This window comes from Macrotis lagotis, chromosome 6, assembly GCF_037893015.1.
Source record: "Macrotis lagotis isolate mMagLag1 chromosome 6, bilby.v1.9.chrom.fasta, whole genome shotgun sequence".
NCBI classification, from domain to species: Eukaryota; Metazoa; Chordata; class Mammalia; order Peramelemorphia; family Peramelidae; genus Macrotis; species Macrotis lagotis.
Genome location: NC_133663.1, coordinates 151,205,319 through 151,226,989, shown reverse-complemented (window position 1 = coordinate 151,226,989; position 21,671 = coordinate 151,205,319). Strand labels below are relative to the sequence as shown.

The following is a 21,671-nucleotide window of genomic DNA, read 5'->3' as shown; positions in this document are numbered from 1 at the left end:
TTGCAATACTGGAATTCCTAAGTCAGCTGAAATACTCAGTTTTGTAGCCCTTTGGACATAATTCCAAATTTCTCAACAGAATAATTGTTTCAGTTCATAATTTGAACAACAATAAGTTAGTGTCCTAAATTTTCCACATCTCCTCCAACATCCGGTATTTACCTTTCTTCAAATAGTAACCAGTCTGGTAGGTGTCAGATTGCATAAGCACATATTTTGGCATGAAGAAATCTTTCCAATATAAATTACAAATAAAACCAAATGCATATTTTATTTTTATTTCATTTTCAAATTTAATTCTCCACTCATATTTTTAAGAAAGTCACTATTAAGACTCTATTATAATTATAGAAGAGAAAATTTAACATAATATTGATTCAAAAAAATTAGAAAACTAGAATCAACATTGAGTAACTCAAAGTTGAAACATTCAATCATTCCTCTCTTTGTTCTTGTTTCACCCCTAACGAAAAATGACATCTGAAGATTTGACAAAGCAATAAAGGTAATTTTTTACCCTGTTTGATGCTTTCAATGGAAAATGATAGAGTTTCTATTCAGAATATATGTCCAACTTCCCACTGCCAATTAAAGAACTTATTAGAGAGAGGTAAACATAATTCATATTTTAATTCTCAGAAACAAATAGAGTGTCACACATTAATCCCTTAATTATATGTTAGGAACACTGTTTCCTTAACTGTATCCATGTTGTTAGAAAAAGTATAATACAAAGACTGAGAAATTTCTGACAAATAGACTGAACTCACATGATTTAAAATGGGCAGCATATGTTTGTTAAACAAAAACATGAACTGTAACATCACTGAAAATATTGTCATTTCAAAATTGCACAAAATATTCAAAAATTATATTTTCTTCCCCCCTATTAGCTGAGGAACATTGTGTTATGTGGAGGAAATCTTTATTTTTGGAATTATAAATTTTTTTATACAGCCAATTTTGGTTCTTAACCATTCTTCCTTCAGTTTCATGATACTTAATGTCAGGAAGTTTTCTTTGTTTCAAAACTTGTACCCACTGATGAACATAGTATATTTTTACCAGGAATTAAGGGTTAATTCTTCCTCTCCCAAAGATGTGGTCAATGACATCAATTCTAGCCTCTATTCTTTTTTATTTCTTTCATTCTTTGAACTTGGGGAGAGTATTCTTTATGAACTGCACTGTTAATATCATGAAAAGGAGATAGAAAAGCAGCTGTTTTCAAAACCAACATATCATTAAGCTTGATAAAGACAGTTAATTTATTATTTTGACAATTTACTCAAAATAAAATTTCTGATCCTTTAACTTATTTTTAGTTTTTTACAAAGGAAATGGGGTTAAGTAGCTTGCCCAAAGCCATACAGCTAATTCATTATTAAGTGTCTGAGGCTGGATTTGAACTCAGGGACTCCTGACTCCAGGACCGGTGCTCTATACACTTCAACACCTAGCTGCCCTGATCCTTTAACTTTTTTTTAAGATTTCATTTCAATTAATTAATTAATTAATCTTTTCTTTCTTTCTTTCTTTCTTTCTTTCTTCATTCATCCATTTATTTATTATATATATATTTAATTAGTTATTTATTTTTGTTTATTTTAAGATTTATTTATTTTGTTTATTTATTTCTCCCAGTCTTCTTTCCCTCCCCTCTCTTCCACAGAAGGCAGTCTACTAGTCTTTACAAAGTTTCCATGGTGTACATTGACCAAAGTTGAATGTGATGAGAGAGAAATCATGTCTTTAAGGAAGAAAAATATAGTGTAAAAGATAGCAGAAGTACATAAGATAAAAGGGTTTTGTTTTGTTTTTTCCCTAAATTAAAGTTAATGGTTTTTGGTCTTTGTTCCCCATGATTCTTTCTCTGGATACAAACAGTATTCTCTTTTGCGGATAGTGCAAATTGTCCCTGATTGTTGCACTGATGGAATGAACAAGTTCATCAAGGTTAGTCATCACTCACATGTTGCTGTTAGGGTGTACAATGTCTTTCTGGTTCTGCTCATCTAACTCAGTATCAGTTCATGCAAATCCATCCAGGCTTCCCTGAATTCCCATTCACATCCTGGTTTCTAAAAGAACAATAGTGTTCCATAATATATATATATATATATATATATATATATATATATATATATATATATATATATGTACCCCACTTTGTTAAGCCAATCCCTAATTGAAGGGCATTTACCCAATTCCACTTCTTTGCCACCACAAACAGGGCTGTTATGAATATTTCTGTACAATTGATGTTTTTGCCCTTTTTCATCATCTCTTCAGGGTATATACCTATCAGTGGTATTGCTGGGTGAAAGGGTATGCACATTTTTGTTGACCTTTGGGTGTTCCCAAATTTCTCTCCAGAATGGTTGGATGAGTTCATGGCTCCACCAACAATGTACTAGTGTCCCAGATTACCCACATCCCTTCCGGCACGGATCATCATCCTTTCTGGTCATACTGGCCAATCTGAGAGGTGTGAGGTAATATCTCAGAAATGCTTTAATTTTCATTTCTCTGATAAGTAATGCTCTAGAGCAATTTTTCATATGACTATGGATCACTTTGATTTCCTCATCTGTAAATTGCCTTTGCTTAGTCTTGGACCATTTGTTAATTGGGTAATGGCTTGTCTTTTTTAATTTGACTCAGTGCTCTGTATATTTTAGAAATGAGTCCTTTGTCAGAAATACTAGTTGAACAAATTATTTCCCAATTTACTACATTTTTTTGATCTTGATTACAGTGCTTTTATCTATGCAAAAGCTTTTTAATTTAATGTAATCAAAATTATCTAGATTGTTTTTTAATGAGATTCTCCATCTCTTCCTTGATCATAAATTGCTTCCCTTCCCATAGATCTGACAGGTAAACTACTACATGATCTCCCAGCTTGCTAATAATATTGTTTTTTTATGTCTAAATCCTGTATCCATTTGGATCTTATCTTGGTAAAGGTTGTGAGGTGTTGATCTAATCTAAGTTTCTTCCATACTATCATCCAATATTCCCAACAGTTTTTTTTTTAACAAAGAGTGAGTTTTTATTTCAATAACTGGACTCTTTGGATTTATCAAATAGCAGATTACCGTAATCATTTCCTGCTATTGCACCTAGTCTATTTCACTGGTCCAACAATCTGTTTCTTAGTCAATACCAGACAGTTTTAATGACTGATGCTTTATAATATAATTTCAGACCAGGTACGGATAAGCCACCTTCTCTTGCACTTTTTTTCATTAAATCCCTGGAAATTCTTGACTTTTTATTTCTCCATAGGAATTTAATTACAACTTTTTCTAACTCATTAAATTAATTTTTTGGAATTTTGTATGGTAGGGCACTAAACAGGTAGTTTAGTTTTGGTAGAATTGTCATTTTATTATTTTAGCTTGTCCTATCCATGAGCAGTTGATGTCTGCCCAGGTATTTAAATTTGATTTTATTTGTGGGAGAAGTGTTTTATAATCATTTTCAAAAAGTTTTTGAGTCTGCCTTAGAAGATAGACTTCCAGGTATTTTATATTGTCTGAGATTACTTTGAATTGGATTTCTCTTTCTAGTTCTTTTTGCTCTATCTTGCTAGCCATATATAGAAATGTTGAGGACATACGAGGATCAATTTTATATCCTATGCCTTTCCTAAAGTTGTTGATTATTTCTACTATTAGTTTGATATTTTATTTGGGACTCTCTAGATATAGCATTATATCATCTGCAAACAGTGAGATTTTTATCTCTTCCTTGCAAATTCTAATTCCTTCAATTTCTCTTTTTTTCTCTTATTGCTGAGGCTAACATTTCTAATAAGATACTGAACAGTAGTAGTGATAGTGGTCATCCTTGTTTCTCCCCCTGATCTTATTGGGAATACCTCTAGGAGATCCCCATTACATATCATCTTATTGAGGGCTTCAGATAGATATTGTTTATTATTCTAAGGAATAAACTACTCCTACACTATCTAGTGTTTTTATTAAGGAGGGTACTGTGTTTAGTCAAAAGTTTTTTCAGCATGTATTTATATAATCATAAGGTTTCTGACAGGTTTGTTATTAAAGTAATTATTTATAATAAGTTTTCCTAAAATTGAACCAACCCTGCATCCCTGGAATAAATTCTACTTTGTCATAATGTATTAACCTAGTGATAATTTGTTGGAATCATTTTGCTTAGATTTTATTTAAGATTTTTGCATCTTTATTCATAAGGGAGACAGGTTATAATTTTCTTTCTCTGTTTTAACTCTTCCTGGTTTAGGTATCAGCACCATATTGGTCTCATAGAGTTAGGCAGAGTAAAGTCTTCACCTATTGTTGCAAAGAATTTATATAGAATTGGCACTAATTGTTCTTTAAATGTTTGATAGAATTCAATGGTGAATCCATCTGACCCTGGAGATTTTTTTTCTTATGGAGTTCAATAATGGCTTCTTGAATTTTTCTAAGATATGGTTATATAGAAATTTAATTCCCTCTTCTCTTAACCTGGGCAACTTATATTTTTGCAAACATTCATTTATTTCATTTACATTGTCAAATTTATTGGCATACAGTTAAAATAATCAAAATACTTCTAAATTATTTGTTTAATTTCCCCCTTCATGGTGGTGAGTTCAACTTTTTCATTTATGATACTATCAATTTGATTTCTTTTTCTTTTTGTAAATCAAATTGACCAGAGTTTTATCAATGTTATTGTTTTTTTCATAAAACCAACTCTTGGTTTTATTTATTAGCACAGTAATTTTCTTGCTTTGGATTTTATTAATTTCTCCTTTAATTTTTAGAATTTTAAATCTGGGATTTAATTGAGAATTTTTAATTTGTTTATTCTCTAAATTGGTTAGCTTTATATTTGGTTCATTGATTTCTTCTTTCTCTAATTTCTGCATGTAAGCATTTAAAGATATATTATTTCCCCTGATAGCCACCCATAGGTTTTGGTATGTTGTTTTATTATTGTCTCTATCTAGGATGAAATAATTAATTCTTTCTATGATTTGTAGTTTGATCCACTCATTTTTTTAAATGAGGTTATTTAGTTTCCAATTAGTTTTGGCACTATATCTCCTTGGTCCAGTATTGCATATGATTTTTATTCAATATTTCTGCCATTCTGCAGTTAATCATTAGGATTTTATGCCCTCGTACATAGTTGAATTTTATGTAAATGCCATTCACTGCCAAAAAAACATATATTCCTGTCTATCCCCATTCAATTTCCTCAATAAGTCTATCATATCTATGTTTTCATATCATATCTAAGTATATCATATCTATGTTTTCTAAACATTTATTTATCTCCTTAACTTCCTTCTCATTTATTTGATGGATAGATTTATCTAAATCTGAGAGTGGGAGGCTGAGGACTCCCACTAGTAGAGTTTTGTTGTCTATGTTTTCCTGGATCTTTTTATACTTATCCTCTAAGAAATTAGATTTAGATGCTATCTCATTGGGTGCATATATGTTTAGTATTGAAATTATTTTATTGTCTCTGGTAATTTTTAGGATCATATAGTTTCCTTCCTTATCTCTTTTAATGCTGTCTATTTTTGCAACTGCTTTTTCTGAGATAAGGATTCCTAACCCTGCTTTTTTCATTTCAGTTGAAGCAAAATATATTTTGCTCCAATCTTTGACTTTTACTCTATATGTATCACTCTGCTTCAAATGAGTTTCTTTAAGCAGCATATTGTAGGATATTGGTTTTTAATCCACTCTGTTATTCACTTATGTTTCAAGGGACAGTTCATCCCATTCACATTGAAAGTTATAATTATTAATTCTTTATTTCCCTCCATGCTATCTTCTATCTGTTTCTATCCCCCCCCCTTTTTTCATTTTATCCATATTCACCAGTATTTTGCCACTGGATACCACCACCTTCAGTGTTTTTCCTTCCTATATCAACCCCCCTTTTCTTTCACCTTTCCATTTTCCCCTTCTTCCTTTCCTTCCTTCTGTTAGTTCCCCTTTTTCTCCCCCTCCCCGTCTCATGCCTTCCCATCTCCTCCCTCCCCTTTTCCCCTTTAAATTCTTGAAAGCTAAGATTAGTCTCTTAACTTAGTTGAGTATGTAAGTTAATTTTAAAACAAGTCTCACAATAGGAAGATTCAGGTGGTTCTTAACTCCTCCATTTTCCCCTTTTATAAAATATTTCTTTTTTACCTCTTAATGTAATTAAATTTTTCCCACTCAGGCTCCTCCCCCTTCCACTCTCCTTAATGTACCCTTTTTTAAGGAGGTGTTGTTTTTAAATCATTCTGAGTCACCAAAAAGCCATGAGTGTCCATCATTACTGGCTAAATATATTCTTTCTAGTAGAGTTATAATTCTCTAGAGTTGTGAGAATCTTTCTTCCACGTGGGTATATAGCCAGTTTCATCTTATTGGATATCAGTTTTTTTTTCATTTATCCCATCTCCTTTTTTTACCTATTCATGTGTCTCTTGAACCACCTTTATGACATCCAAATTTTCTCTTAAGCTCTGGTAGTCTCCTATTTCATTAAATGTACATCTTTTCCCCTGGAAGAAAAGGCTCAGTTTTGCTCTGTATTGGATTTTTACCTGCATTCCAAGCTCCCTTGATCTTCAGAATATCTACTTCCTGGCCCTTTGATCCCTTAATGTTGGTGCAGCTAAGTCCTGTGTAATCTTTATTTAGGCTCTTTGGTATCTAAGTTTTTTTTTTTTTCTTAATGGCTGCTTTCTGTATTTTCTCTTTTATCTCATAATTCTGTATTTTGGCCACAACATTCCTTGGTGTTTCCATTTTAGGGTGTTTTTTCAGATGGGATCAATATATTCATTAAATAACCTCAATGCCCTCTGGTTCCATGATATCAGGGCATTTTTCCATCACCAAATCCAGTAATGTTAAGTCCAGGCTTTTTTTCCTCTTGAGTGTTTTCAGGACAACCAATAATTCTCAGGTCATCCCTTCTTGATCAGTTCTTGAGGTAATGGGTTTTGCTGATGAGGTATTTTACATTTTCTTCTATTTTTTCAACTTTTTGTTTTGTTTAACAGGCTTTTGCTGCCTCATGAAATCATTGGTTTCCATAGTCTCCATTCTTTATTTTAGATAAGAATGCTCTTCATTTCTCTTTTGCAATTCATATTCCAATTTGTCAGTTCTATTTTTGAAAGAGTTTTGCATTTGACCAATTGAGGATTTGAAAGAATTATTTTCTTTTTTTACATTTGTCCAGTTGTATTTTCCTATGATTTGCAATCTTCTTGCAAGGCATTAATTGTCTCTCTCAAATCTTCCAACTGATTTTTAAACTCCTTCCTGACTTCATCAAGGAAGTCCTTCTGTACTGGAGACCAGATCAAATTCTCTCAGAGGTTCTAGCTCTCTCTGATTTAGGGCATTTTCCTTCTAGGAATTTTTCTATGGACACCCCTTTTTTTTCTGGCTTTTCTTCATTTTACCAGGACCTTATTTTAGTAATGGGCTGGTTCACAGAGGTTTGGTGTTAATATCCCTAGAGGATTTACTCACTGGGTTTAGTAACTCCAAATGGACTGGCCAGAGGGCTGTGTTAGTTACTTTCTCTGAAGTGGGATTGTCAGTGACCTTAAATTGAGACCTAGCCCTTAAGTTGGAAGGGATGGATGAAGTTGTTGAGTATTTTTATCTCTGATCAATGGTGGAGTTTGCCCTAGTGCAAGGTAATTGCACTTCCAATTTACAGCTGAGGGAAGTTTTACTCTCACAGAACTGGGGTAGAGGTGGGCTGTAATTCTGTTTGTTCTTGGAAGAAACTTCAGCTGAAATGAAGCACTGGAACTCTCATGCCACCTCTGCCAGCAAGCTTCAGTGCCACAACCAATACCTCTGGTCCCTAATTGGCCATTCAGGCTTGTCTACTTTTAGGTTTTCAGACCCTAGTCTGCCCCACTGACAAGACTAATCGAGCTCTCAGACTCTTGTCTACCCTGTCTCTGATCAGACTGGTCACACTTTCAGAGAATGAGGATCTCACCCACCTCACTGATCAAACTAGTTGAGTTCCTAGGCTCTGACTATGTCCTGTGCTCCTGGTAGAGTCCACCCTCTCTGGCCAGCTCACCCATGATCCTGAAGGACAAAACTTGAAGTAGATCTGCTTCTCCTAATTTCTCTTTCTGAGTAATGTGGTTCAGAATACTGTTAAGTAGTTTGTTTCATATTGATTGATTGATTGATTGATTCATTTATTTATTTGTTTCTTTGATCATTCATTCATTCATTTTTATTTTTGAATAAATGATGTTTTTTATATGTTACTAAAATATTCTTGTTTAAGAGTAACCATAATACCCCCTCCTTCCAAAAAAAAAAAAAATACCCACATGAGCGATAAAGTAAAGGAACGAGAAAAAAATTAAATTAAAGTTAAAAAAATAATAATAATATGTGCAGCCAGGTGACACAGTGGACAGAACACCAGTCCTGGAGTCAGGAGCACCAAAGCCCAAATCCGATCCCAGACACCCAACAATCACCCAGCTATGTGACCCTGGGCAAGTCACTCCAACACTATTGACCTTCAAACACAAAAAAAGACCACAAATAAAATAATAATAATTATGATGATGATGATGATGATGATGATGATGATGATGATGATGATTGGGGCAACCAGGTGGTACAGCAGACAGTGACACTGTCCCTGGAGTCAGGAGCACCTGGATCCAAATCTGGCCTCAGACACCCAACAATCACCCAGCTGTGTGGCCCCAGGCAAGCCACTCAACCCTGCCACTCAGCCCCATTTGCCCTTGAATCCCCCCAAAAATAATAATAATAATAATAATAATAATAATAATAATAATAATAATAATAATAATAAATGTGGTTCATTCTGTGTTACTACACCCCCAGGTCTGTCACAGGTAGATCACATTCTTTATGATAAGTCCATTACAAAAACTCTTCCATATTTTTACACTGTTGCCATTGCTGATTATAACTCCCTCCATTCGTAGTTCCCTACTACCATATAAAATGTTTCCTTTCTCCTTTAACTCTTTCCCTCTTCCTAAGAAATGATCATCTCCTTTCACCATCTTGGCTCCAGCACACTCTTTCATATTATTTTTGAGGGAAGATCAGGAGATTAGCAATTTGCCCAGCTTTTCTCTGAAATCTTGGTAGGAAATCAAATCCTCTAACTTTTAAATAAGCAAACAAGCATCTTTCCAGATTGTCAATTAAGCACACAAGACATTTTGGAGGAAAATCATTTTCTTTCACCTATGTACTCACAACTTCATCTGTAACTATGATGCTAGCCTATAGTAAGGAAGTGGCAACACACCAACTGGTGTTCTAACAGGTTATTATCACCTGAGCTGCTGACTAGAATGTTCAGGGTAATAAACATCATCACCAGCAAGTGATATCCTTGCTGATATTTTTCAATTATATATCTCACAGCAAAACTGATAGATAAAGTTTAAATATCAAGGTGAATGATTTCTATTGTAGTTCTTTTTTCCTAAATTTATTTATTTATTTATTTTCCTCCATTAGTACGTGCATATTTCCAAGTTACAAAATTTCCCTGCACCCTTCCTTTCACCCCCTTCCCCTCAGTAGGGAACAGTCAAATTAGCATTTTACATACATATTTTGCTAAATATATTTGCAAATTAGTAATTTTAGGTATGAGGAATTAGAATAAGGGGAAAGAGGTAGACACTTTTTATAAAAACCCCAAATTTTCATAAAGCATTCTTCAGATTCAGGAGGGGTGTTTTTTCCTATGTGTTTTGTTTTGTTTTGTTTTGTTTTACTTCCTCTGCCTTGGGATAATAAAGTCCATTCCCAGTCAAATATAGTTGTCCTATCTGTCTGGATTGTGGAGAGGAGCTGCTACCATCAAGGTTCTTCATCTCATAATATTGTTGCAGTCTACTCCTATTCCTTTCTTTTTTATATTTTAAAGATTTTACTTATTTTTGAGCTTTACAATTTTTCCCCTAATCTTCCTTCCCTGCCCCACCTACCACAGAAGGCAATTTGCCAGTCTTTACATTGTTTCCATGGTATGCAGCAATCCAAATTGAATTTGATGAGAGAGAAATTATATCCTTAAGGAAGAAACATAAAGTAAAAGAGACAGCAAGATCAGACAATAAGATATCAGGTTTTTTCCTAAATTAAAGGTAATAGTCATTGGTCTTTGTTCAAACTAACCAGTTCTTTCTCTAGATACAGATTGTATTCTCCATTGAGGACAGCCCCAAATTGTCCCAAATTGTTGCACTGATGGAATGAGCAATTCTAAGCTCTTTTTCCTTCGCTCAGCATAAGATCCTGTAAGTCTTTCCATGCTTCCCTAGTTTCTTGTAGAACAATAATATTCTCTAGTATTAATGTGCCACAACTTGTTTAACCATTCCCAAATTGATGGGCATCGCCTAAATTTTCATTTCTTTGCCACAACAAAGAAAGGTGCTATGAATATTTTAGAACATGTAGGACTTGTCCTATATTTAACATTATTTTTTCTGGATATAGTCCTACAATTGGAATACCTGGGTTGAAAGGGTATAAACAGTATTCTTATTCTTCTGGAATAGTTCAATATTACTCTCCAGAAAGGTTAGATGTGTTCACAACTCCAAAAACAATGCATCTATGTCTTAATCCTCCCACAACCTCTCCAATAATGATCATCTTTCCTTTTTCTCATTTGCGCTAATTTAATAGGTGTGACATGATACTTCATTGCTGTTTTAATTTACATTTGTCTAATCAATAGTGATTTGGAACATTTTTAATATGCTTATATATATATAGCTTTAATTTCTTTATTTGAAAACTGTCTGTTCATATACTTTGACCATTTATCCTTTGGGGAACACTTGTAACCTTATAAATCTGATATAATTCTTTATGTATTTCAGAAATGAGAACTTTGTGCATCTAGGTGGCGCAGTGGATAGAGCACTGGCCCTGGAGTCAGGAGTACCTGAGTTCAAATCCGGCCTCACTTTGGGCAAGCCACTTAATCCCATTGCCTTGCAAAAAACTAAAAAAAAAAAAAACTAAAAAAAAAAAAAAGAAAAGAAATGAGACATTTATCAGAACTCCTGGTTGTGAAGATTGTTTCCCAGCTTTTTGCTGTTCTTCTAATTTCAGCAGCATTGATTTTATTAGTGCAAAAACATTTAATGTGAAATATTCAAAGCCATTCATTGTGCATTTTATAATGTGCTCTAATTCTTTTTCGATCATAAGTTTATCCCTTTGGATCAGATAGAATATTTTTTGGTCTATTATTTATCTATTGTATCGCTCTTTATGTCTAAATCTTGTACCCTTTTTGACATTATTTTGGTATAGGGTGTGATATGTGGATTTATGCCTAGTTTCTTCCATACTATTTTCAGGTTTTACTGTAGTTCTTTAATTAGGATATTTCAGAGGAATTCTTAAGGGTCTCTACAGTTACCAGATGTATCTGAAGAACATGTTACAAATAATTCTGCAAAATGTATGGGGGCATGGTTATAGTTACATATCTTCAAAATGAATACATTCAATGAATTGATTCAAAGAATACCAAATTGGAGCATTACCTTTGCAACATAAAAGTTAACATTTTCATTTTATAAATAAGGGAAAATAGGCACAGAAAAATCACATAGTTTCAAAGTTTATAAAAAAGCTTTAAACATCATCCATTAAAGTCACTTCTTTGGAATCTCCTTTAGAGTGTAAAGAGGTTTGAGGACTTGCTGGCACTCTGGGAATTATGGTTTAGAAGAAGAAATATGCTATCTCAATTCTGAGAACAATTTTGGTGTATGAAGATATGTAAAGGAGAAAGCTTATTTGAGTAATTTTCAGGAAGTCTTAAAGGGAAATCAGCAGTCTGTAAGAGAAAGATAGAAAATGAAAGAATCAAATCATAGCAAAAATAGTTGAGCTCATACACTCGGTGGGGTTCATTACTATTACTTCTGTTACATTTTTAGTTGTAAGCAATCTTTCCTGTGTCTCTCATGTATTGTTCTCCTTAATACGTCTCAAATCAAAGATTATGAGTGCTCAAAGAGGAAATGATTGTCCTCTGAGTTGCAAATCCTTGCAGATCATTCAGTTGTGAGAACATTACTACACCTATATCATTTCCATCTGATCATGCTGCCTTCTTTCAAATGAAGTCTGAAATGTGGCATAGCATATTTAAACTTTAAGTGGTAAAGTGGATAAATATGACTAATTTCATATTTTTCTTTATTACTTCAACCTGCACTAGTGTATAAAAATAATATTCTAATCATTTATCATAACAAAAACATAGTAGCATCTAATACTTCACTGGGCACATAGTTATTAGGAGATTTTATTACTAAAATATTTGGGTAGAGTCCTAGTGATAAATTAAGTCTTCTTTTTGTGATTATATATATATATATATATATATATATATATGAAGAACTCATCAAAAATTGCTTCACCACTTAGATCTTTATCTCTTTGCCTATAAACCAAATGCTTTTTAAAAACTGGTTCTAAATGAAGAAAAATGGAATTGAAGAAAATATAAAGGATTGTAAGAATAGCAGGTGTGAGAGAATAGTTAATTAATAATTTGATTGTTAGCATTTTGCATGTCAAAGTATTAGTGATAATTTGCAAAAACTCAAAATAACCCTCCAATCTGTTGGCAAAACATTATATTTGATGATATAGAATTAGTAGTTTGTGATGAAATCAGCTCTACTGACATTTTCAGTTTTCAACTACAAGCAGAGTTAGTCTCTGAATTATCTTTATATTTAACTGAAAATTGTTCCTAATTCCTTTTCCTATAATTTTCTATATGAGTATATCCATTTAGCATACTATAAGATATGACTCCTTTTGTGACAAGAATCCTGACATTTACTTAGATTTTAACCTTACACAAAGACTAGCCTCACACATCGATCAATCAAATATTATCATATATGGGAAAAGTGACAAATTTAGAGTCATACAAGATTTGGTTATTATTATTGCCCTTGGCAATTATTATGTTTCTAAGGATGATCCTTTACCAAAACATGAATATTTACAAATTCACATATTTTGTAATTATTTTTAGTCATGCATGTGTACATATGCTTTGTACATTGTAGGAATACACACTTAATTGAATCTGTATTTTACATATATATATATATATATAAATTCTGTGTATATACATGTAAACACATACACATTACACACATATATAACACAAACATACACCATATATACACCATATAAATAATATGCACATACTCATAGGTACATATACGTATGTACCACATATGTTATATATATATATATATATATATATATATATATATATATATATATATCATAAAGCATTTATTTGCAATGCACCTGTATATGTATGCTTGTATGTGTGTGCTTTTGTGTATGACAAAGAGCATTTTACCTATATATTACAATTGCTTTTATTAAGAGAAAATATGCTGAATATATGGAAGAAATTGACATCCAAAAATAGAAATCTATTGAACTTAGCAGTTAATAGACATTGAAGGGGATCAAAATTAGTGCAATCTAGCATTTGGCTTAGAGACTTTATAATAATATATAATATATTATTATTATATATAATATTTGTAATAATATCCTGAGGAAGTTTAAGAGTACATTGGAGTCACAAAGGGGAAAGGAAAATAATTAGTATAAAGGAGGAAACAAACCTTTGCATATGCAAAATCCATGAGAAGTGATAATCCAGGGACTAGATTCAAATCTCATAAGAAACATTTGGGGATAAGCTTTCTGTACCTCTGGAGCACAATTCAGGGATCAAAATGAGCAAAAACAAAAAGAGAAACAATACAGACCAAATCAAAACAACAGCTTCAACAAAAAACACCAAAAAGAAAGCTAACTATGGAAATTGATTATTTTGATAGGGATATTAAAAACACCATCTCAGGAAAAGAAAGCAGTGACAATTAGTCTATAAGTGAAATCTCAAGGGAGATTATGGATTGACCTCAACTCCAAAATCTTTGGGAAGAACTCAAAAAATAATTTTTAAAAAGCAAAGAGGAAAGGAAGAAGAAAAATGGGGAAAAGAAATGAGAGCCATGAAGGAAAACTATGAAAAATTGACTGAAGAAATCAACTTCTTTAAAAAAGAAAAATAATTAATTGAAAAAAAGAACAGAACTCATTAAAAATGTTCCCTGAGCTTTTCCCTAACAAAAGTAAATGAAGCCCCTGCACTGACATTAAAGCTAAAGATCCCACCAAGTAAAAGAGAAAATCCAAAGATCCTTTCAATGGTAGATATTGTGCACTATCTTCAGGGAAAGTCTGAATATTTGTCAGAAAAGGAGAAGTAAATACAAGTGTTACTGGAGAGGGGGAAAGCCACAATGCAGTCCATGTTTTGAAAGCTCAAAAATAGCATAGGTCCTGATAGGAAGCCAACAAGGAGGATCTAAACTGAAATAGTCTGAACACTGAGACTATTGGGGCAAAACACAGAACTGGGTTGGGAACAAACCACTGCATTGGCATAATTTGGACATAATGGAGGAGTAACCCTCTTCAAGGCAAGGCCTGGATTGCATAGGCATCATCTTTACCAATGACAAGAAAGGGGTCAGCCCCAGCATAAAAAACTTGTATCTATACTCCCCATACTCCAAGAGCAGAGCTAAAATGACAAAGAACAGCTAAAAAAAACTAAAAGAGCATTCACAAAAGAAAAGTGCTTTGGAGATAAAGATGATAACAAAACCATGTTGGAAGAAGAAATCAGAAAAAAATTCTCACAGGAGAAGTCTCAAAAGAGTCTATGAATTGGACTCAAATCCAAAAGTTCATAGAAGAGATTAAAAAGAATTTAAGAAGAGAGGAAGAAGAAAGTGGAAAAAAAATGAGAGTCATGCAGGAAAATTATGAAAAATTGACCAAACTAACCATCTATATTAAAAGTAAAAATAACCAACTGGAATAGGAAACCCAAAAACTAATTGAATAAAAAACCCCTATAAATTAGAATTGAACAAATAGAAAACAATAAATATATGAAACTATAAGATTGCATCAAACAAAATAAAAGGGCTGAAAAATTGAATAAAATGTAAATTAGCTTTCAGGAAAAACAAATGACCTGGAAAATAGATCCAGGAAAGGTTATTTATGAATCATCTATTTTAGAGAAAACCTAGTCAATAAAAAGAAACTGACAAATATCACGCAGGAAATTAACAGGTAAAACTGTCCAAATGTGCTAGAATAAGAAGACAACATGTATCCATTAAAAGAATACACAGAAAGAGACCCCAGGTAAAAATTTCAAGGACTATTATAGTCATATTTCAAAATTCTTCAATAAAGGAGAAAATATTGTAAACAGCAAAAATGGATACAATTTAAATGCAAAAGGTAAACAATAAGACTTACACAAGAGTTATTGTTCTCAACATTGAAGGAAAGGAGAAGCTGGAATACCATATATCAACGACCAATGGACCTGAGATTACATGAAGAATTTACTACCCTATAAAATTCAATATATACTCTCAGGGGGGAAAATATGAATCATAATTGAAATAGAGCACTTTCAAAGTTTCCTGAAAAATTGACCAAAACTGAACAGATATGTGAATCAAGAGATGGATAAAAAGAATTTGGAAAGGGCAAGGAAGAAAGCAAAAAAAAAATCAAAACAAAGGTTACTCAAGGCCATCAAATTAAATACAACATTTTAAGGGATGATTCAACACATAAGTCTTGAAAAAAGTAGTTCTTATGATACTTAAGGGTTTGAAAATAACTGAAGAGACTGGACTTAGAGGATATGGGTATGATTTGGTCTAATATCTCCTTTGAGGAATAAGATGGCATCACTATGTTTGAGGGACAAAAAGCCCTACTAGAGTGAAGGTCTGTCTCTCTCTTTGGGGGAAAAACTGGAAGTAAGGAGAGTAGGAAAGACATGAGAGGGTTTTTACCACAGTGCAATCCAGGTCTCAATAGCTTAACAGTAGCAGAGCTCCCTCCCAGCAGCTACATAGCAAGGCAGTGAGGAGTACTGTAGTCCCAAAGTCTGAACTCTGAAAACACCAGGGTAAAAGACAGGACTGGGTCAGTAAGTCAGAACCTGGACATAAAGTAATGGAAAAACAAACAAACAAACAAACAAACAAACAAACAAACCCTCTGCATAGGCAAGGCCTGGACTGTATAGGTAACAAGTTGGTCAAAAGCAACCCAGGGATAAGATCCCAGCCACAACAAAAAATAGCAATAAAAAATTTAAAAAAATAAAGATTGGATCTATTCTCCTTGTACTCCAGGTGCAGAACTAAAATGGCATAGATGACCAAAAGAACTAAAAGAATGCACACTATGAGAAACAATTTTGTTGACAAAGAAAACAACAATACCATGTCTGAAGAATAAAGTAGTGAAAACATCATTCACAAGGGAAGTATCAAAACAATCTCTAAATGCAAATACAAAGTTTATAAGTATATAAATTTATAAATTCAAATACAAGAGTTCATTGAAGGGTTTAAAAAAGAATTTGAAAACCAAAGAAAAGAGGAAGAAGACAGAGGGAAGAAAGAAATGAAAGTCATGCAGGAGAATTATGAAAAATTTACCAAAGAAATCAACTCCATTAAAAGTAAAAATAACCGGGGCAGCTACGTGGCATAGTGGATAAAGCACCGGCCCTGGAGTCATGAGTACCTGGGTTCAAATGCGGTCTCAGACACTTAATAATTACCTTGCTGTGTGGCCTTGAGCAAGCCACTTAACCCCATTTGCCTTTCAAAAACCTAAAAAAATAACCAACTAGAAAAGCAAACAGAAAACATAATTGAAGAAAATCAATCCCTAAAATTTAGAATTGAACAAATAGAAAACAATGATTGTACAAGAATATAAGATTCCATTAAACAAATAAAAAGGCTGAAAATATTGACGAAAATGAAAGCATCTTGTAGGGAAAATGAATGACCTGGAAAAAAGATTGAGGAGAGATGAAATACAAATAATTGGACTACTAGAAAGCCTGGATCAAGGAAAGAACCTGGAAACCATCATGCAGGAAGTTATAAGGAAAAACTGCCCAAATCTACTAGAACAAAATAGCAATATAACCATGGAAAGAATCCACAGAACGCCTGCAAAAAGAGACCCCCAAGATTAAAACCCCAAGGGCCATAATATCTAACTTCCATAACTCTCAAATAGAGGAGAGAATACTGGAATTAGCAAAAAGAAAGCAATTCAAATACAAAGAAAACACAATCAATCTCAACACTGAACGATCAGTAGACCTGGGATCACAAATTTCAGGAAACAAAGAAACTGGGATTGCAACCCAGAATTTACTACCTTGAGGAATTCAGCATATATTGCCACAGAAGAAGATGGATGCTCAATGAAATAGAGGACTGCTAGAATTTCCTGACACAAAGTCTACAACTGAATAGAGATTCAATCACCAACTATAATACTCAAGAATTGCATTTTTAAAAAAAGGTACATGAGAAGGGGAAGGAAAAAACAAAACAAAACAAAATGTTGGTCAAGACGATAAAATTTTATACAACACTAAAAGGGTAGATATAACATGTCAAATTTTTTGGAATTTTTATCCTCTTAGGATTAGTAAAATGCAGAATATAATTGAAGAGAATGAAGTTTAAGGATAGGGGTATAATCAGATCTTATCTCTGAATTGAAGAAGTCTAAGATGACATCACTATATTTGAGACAGAATGCCCTGAAGAAAAGCAGGGGTTGTTAATTTCAATCTTCAGTGTCACATTATCCTTTGACTCTCTTTAATCCCAATGTCTTTAGGGCCTTGTCTAATGAGGGCATCATAAACTGCAAGGAACTCTGTAACTCATAAACATTTATAAGGTTCTCAGATGAGACCTCCAGAACCTCCCAGTACTTAAAGATTTTAAGATTCTTGCAGGTTTTTATATCAAGGTTTGATTTAACCTGTGCTTCACTTAACAGGAGTTAAGTATCCTGGGTGGGTAGGGGAGGGGAGAGTGGGAGAAGGAAAATAGGTCTTTCTTTATTTAACAGATATATAAGTATTGTGAGTGGGTGTGGGGGCAGTTAAAGTGTGAAAGAAAATAAGCATGGGGGAGGGGCACAAATAGTTCAAGAAATGATATGGCTTTGATGGTACTTTGGCTCTTGAGGAGGATTGTATGTACTTGAAAGATACTTTAAAAGGAAGTAAGGGAAAATGATCTTAATAATAATTTGATGCAATTTGTGTCAATGCTGGCTATCAGGCAATCAAGTAAACAATCTGTGATGATATTTTAATAACAAAAAAGCTTACCTAGGAATCAAATAATCAAACTATGAGGATACCTGAATAATAATAGTAGAGTGATAAATAACACACAGAAGCAAAAATATTTAAAATTTTGGAGAGAAAGAAGGGAGAACATTAATAATGAGTAAATTATATTCAATAGATTTAGCTCAGTGGTAGAATAAGGTACATTCCCACTTCAGTTTAAAAATATAACTTTATCTACAGGGAAGGGGGACTGGGAAAGGGGAAGATAAGAGCATTAGGGACTGATAGAAGGGAAAGGAAGGTATAAGTGAAAAGAAATAAAGTTAAAATTTTAAAAGGTCAACGGCAAAAGGTAGTAAAATTTTGGTGGGGAGAATTAAGAGAAAAGAAAAGAGGGAAATGTAAATGGTGAAAGATAGCATGGAGGGAAAAACAGAATTAATAATCATAACTGTAAAAATGAATGAGATAAACTGTCCCATAAAATGGAGGCAGAGAATAAAATGGATTAAAAAACATAACCCTACAATATTTTGTTCACAAAAAATTATTTGAAGCAGAAATATACACATAGGTTAAAGGTAAAAAGTTGGAGCAAACTATATTATGCTTCAGCTGATATAAAAAAATCTGGTTTAGTGATCCTAATCTCAGACAAAGTAAAAATGCAAAAATCATTCTCATATTAAGTGATAAGGAAGGAAACCGCATATACTAAAAAAGGCACCATTTCAGGCGGCTAGGTGGCACAGTAGAGGGCAGCTAGGTGGTGCAGTGGATAAAGCACAGGCCCTGGAGTCAGGAGCACCTGGGTTCAAATCCGGTCTCAAACACTTAATAATTACCTAGCTGTGTGGCCTGGGGCAAGCCACTTAACCCCATTTGCCTTACAAAAAAAAAAACACCTTAAAAAAGGCACCATTTGTAATGAAACTGTACCTAGTGGTATAGCACTCAAATTCCTAGTACAAAAGCTGAGTGAGTTACAAGGAGACATAGACAGGAAAATTTTAATAATGGAAGACCTCAGTGTGCCTCTCTCTCACAACTAAATAAATCTAGCAACAATCCAAAGAAGAAGAAAGTTAAGACGGTGAATGCTTAGAGAACTTAGATATGAGAGAACTCTGAAGAAAACTTAACACTATAGAAAAGAATATACCTGTTTCTAAGAAGTAAATGGCACCTTCACCAAAATTGACCATGTAATGTGGCGCAAAAAACTTATAATAACGAAATACAGACAGGGAGAAATAATAAAAACAATTTATAGACCGTGCTGCAATAAAAAATTACATGTAATAATGTGTCAGGGCAAGAAAAATTAAGAACTAATTGGAAATGAAATAAATTCATTTTAAATAATAGGTGGATCAAACAGCAAATATTAGAAAAATTAATAATTTTAATCCAAGAAAATTATAATAATTAAACATCATACCAAAATTTATTGGATGCAGCCCATGCAATTTTGAGGGGAAAGTTTCTATTTCTAAATGCTTATATGTATAAAATAGAGAAAAAAAGATCAATGAATTGTGCATGCAAAAAAAAGTTAGAAAAAGAACTAATTAAACATCCTCAATTAAATACTAAATTTTAAATTCAAGCATTGATTGGAAAGATTAATAATATTGACAGCATGACAATCATTGATCTCATAATTAATGCTAAATTTATTTATTTATTTATTGTTAAATTTATGAAAAAGCCAATAAATAGACAAATCTGGTTAATGTGATTTACAGAAAAGAAAAAAGATAAACAAATAACCAGTATCAAAAATAAAAAGGGTGACTAACCACCAATGAGGAGGAAATTAAAGTGATACTTCAGAGCTTCTTTGCCTAACTATATACAATTAAATTCGATTACTTGAGTGAAATGGGTGAATATTTACAAAAATACAAAGTGCCAAGATTAACAGGAGGAAATAAATTACTTAATCTACCCATTTCAGAAAAAAAATTAAGAAACCATCACTAAACTCTTAATAAAAAGTCTCCAGGTCCAGATGGATTTAAAAGTGTATTCTACCAAACAATAAAGGAACTATTAAGTCCTATTCTACATAAACTATTTTAAAATAGGAAAAGAAAGAGTTCTGCTAAACTCCTTTATGACACCAACATGGTGCTGATACCTAAACCAAGAAATGTTGAGTGTTGCTCAGGTGAGTTAAAGTCAGTTATGACTAAAAGCCCAAGCTTAGGTGACCCTCAAACTGAAGCCTTTCTGTGGAACTCTGCTGTGATAACACAAATGCAGTATCTGTGGCCTCACTTGGAGATAGCCCTGTACCTGAACTTCTTGAACTGGGATACATCCTGTGCAAGTTAGAGAGACATAACTGTTTTATCTTCTATGCTGTCTGATACTATCAATAAACAGCTCTGCTAGTTTTCCTTCTAACATCCTCACCCAACTGTATGCATGTTTCTTTTCTCTCCTGAGCCAAATTAATTCCCCTGGTGGACAGCGGAATTCACCATTTGGTGCACTAATGGCAAGAAAGTACTGGGAATTGGAGCCATCCGGAGGCTGAGATAGCCTTTCAGGAGAAGAAAACCCTCTGGTGAGGTTGTGGCTTGATGAGAAGCTGATAAGTGGCATCAGCTTTTTGCTTTCATTTTCCAAACAGGTATAGCAGGTATAATATGGAATGAACTATTTATAGAACTAAAGAAGTCAGGGCAGAACGCAAATATTTCAAAGATACTGGCTAAAGAGGAGGGCTTAAAAGTAATTAAAAAAACAAAAAAAATAGCTTTGATAAACTATTTATGAATGTTCTCCATGGTTATCAAGGAAAGGAGAATTGAACGTAGAAGGTACTTTGAATCTACATAATTGGAGTACAGTGTGTGAACAGATAAATGAATATTAATATGATAAAATGGGTTTGACTTTTTCTCTTCCCTGCTTCTTCACTGGTATTCTCCCAGAATGGATTCCCCCTCCCTTCTCCCTCTCTGCAGTTTGCCCCTTTTCAATTCTGGCTCTTATCTTTCAACCTTGAAGAGTAGCAGAAAGAATATTTTTAGAAAAAAGGATTAACTAGAGAGAGAGAGAGAGAGAGAGAGAGAGAGAGAGAGAGAGAGAGAGAGAGAGAATTACTTGAAAAATATTTGGATAAACAAGTGTTAAAAAGGAAATTTATTTGTAGTTTAAAGTATCAGGAAAGAGACAGTGCATATTACTAAATATGTTATATGAAGAAGTCATAAAAATAAATGCTATTTTTATTTTGAGAAAATTTGGGGGAAATAAATTCCAAAAAGACAATGGAGTCAGACTAATTCTAAAGAAGATAATTTGGGTACTAAGTAATGTCAAAAATAAAT

The 21,671-nt window shown here is 33.1% G+C and overlaps 1 pseudogene; it reads right to left on the bottom strand.

The window, feature by feature from the left end:
* Positions 1-668: 668 nt before the first annotated feature.
* On the bottom strand, positions 669-20,940 carry LOC141492255 (tripartite motif-containing protein 59-like; annotated as a pseudogene).
* Between the last annotated feature and the right edge of the window lie 731 nt (positions 20,941-21,671).